General features: G+C 52.4%; 1 protein-coding gene across 3 annotated transcripts in view; it reads left to right on the top strand.

Moving 5' to 3' along the window:
* The window catches only part of RALY (RALY heterogeneous nuclear ribonucleoprotein), a 51,018-nt gene extending 49,775 nt beyond the window's left edge, over nt 1-1,243 (top strand). For all 3 annotated transcript variants that reach the window (XM_014550712.1, XM_014550711.1, XM_014550710.1), the window contains one exon: nt 892-1,243. The gene's annotated coding sequence lies outside the window, so the exon portion shown is untranslated. The remainder of the gene's footprint in view (nt 1-891) is intronic.
* The last annotated feature ends 559 nt before the right edge of the window (nt 1,244-1,802 follow it).

The raw sequence follows: 1,802 nt of genomic DNA, 5'->3' as shown, positions 1-1,802 counted from the left end.
GCAGTGGAAGAGGTGATACGCAGTTGAGCCTGTTCAGGATTGAGGGAGAAGCATCTGAGGGAACGCCTTGAGCAGAGGCACAGAGGCTGGTAGTCCTCAGTGTGTGGGAAATGCCCAGGGATCTCCTGTGGCTGCAGTCCCAGCTCTGCAGAGTAGGGAGAGAGAGCTGCTCATCATCAGGGTGAGGTTGTGCCAGGCTTAGGGTCTGGGACTTGATCCTCTCAGGTGGAAATGCTCTGTGTGCCAGGAGGTGCCACACAGCTTGTGATTGTGCTAATACTATAATAGATGTGGAAACTGAGGCACTGAATGGGAGTGCAGGGAAATAAACCACATATCTCTTAAGATCTCAAGGGTGGTGATTGTTGGGGCCTAGATTTGAACCCAGTGGTGTGTGGCTTCAATGCCCACTCTCGCCAGAGTTCACCACCTAGCTCTGCCACTCTGCCCTATTCCTTTGGGGGCCGTGCTCAGAGTTAGACAGGTTTGGATGGAGGAAGACCTCAAACAACAGAGAAGCATCTTAGGGAACATTCATGCTGTGAGATGCTTCACCAGCAAGGGCTTCCCTGACAGTTTAGTTTAGAAAATTCCATTCATGCAGTTTTTTCTCTTGGAGCTTCATGGTTTGTTTTACCAGAGAGAGTAAGTTTTACCTTGTTAAGCCAGATTACAGGTGAAGTGCAGGGGCCAAAAGGAGGCTCAGGAAGGGGGAAGAGACTTGGCCAGAGTTACATGGCCAGAAAATTATGAGGCCAGAGCCAGAGCACAGGCATACGTCTATCTGCAAGTAGCAAATATCATGCTACCCTTGCTTTTTCCCAACCCGTTTTCAAGAAGAGCACAGGGACTTTTCTTCTCAGCCTTAGTCTCTATTTGTCTCTTTCTCAGTCTGACAGGAGCGATGGCCACTGGAAGGAGAAGGGCGTGCACTGTACCAGGCCTCAGGCTGGGCACCCACCCCTGGATGCCACCCCAGCAGGTCCCAGAGGAGAGTTGGCAGCAGGCACCTCATCCCCCATGCATCCCAGCCAGTGCCACATCCTCTGCAGGTGGAGTTACCGGTCTCTCCTCCCCACGTGCCCTCCCTATTGGCACTGCCCAGGCCAGAGGGCAGAGCACAGAGTTTTCTCCACACTCTGTCCAGGACACTCCCAGGCTTGGGGTTTTTCTATAGGTTTGGAGAGGGGTGGGGTGGGAGGCACAGGGAGGAGACCCTGACAATAAAGAGATTGGATCCCAACTTGCTCTGAGATGGGATGGTTTGCATTTTCTCATGAAGGTACCCTGGCCCTCTTGCCCAGCCAGAAAGCAGATCTGCTGTACCCCCTTCACTCTAACCTGTCAGGGACCATTGTCTAGGGCAGCAGTCGCCAACCGGTGGTCCTCGGACCACTTGTGGTTGGCGACCGCTGGTCTAGGTTGTATAATATTGATCCACCTGGGCCTTAATTTCCACAGCTAAAATGGAGATAAAAATAGCCAGCAGGGTTGTTGGGGAGGGTCAGATGTGCCAGTACCCATGAGAGCAGCTTGGTGGCTGAGTGCCAATTGTGAGCCACTTGGTCAGGCAGCAGTAGGTCCAGGCCTCAGCTTCTCCTAGGTCTGGTCTTTCCCAGCTCTAAAGCAATCCGAGAACCTGCTGTTTCTTCCCCTTCTCTGTCCTGGTTTAGGACCCTAGTTTTTATTCACTTGGGACTTTGTCCTCACCAGCCTCCCTGTCGCCAGCTTCTCCCTGCCCCATTTCTCATTGGCCACCACAGTGTTATTTCTGAATTATATCCCTTCCCTGTATAAAACCC

The sequence above is a fragment of the Myotis brandtii genome, unplaced genomic scaffold (assembly GCF_000412655.1).
Source record: "Myotis brandtii unplaced genomic scaffold, ASM41265v1 scaffold61, whole genome shotgun sequence".
Taxonomy (NCBI): domain Eukaryota; kingdom Metazoa; phylum Chordata; class Mammalia; order Chiroptera; family Vespertilionidae; genus Myotis; species Myotis brandtii.
The sequence above is the reverse complement of the archived record's forward strand: the minus strand, read 5'-3'. Positions and strand labels throughout refer to the sequence as shown.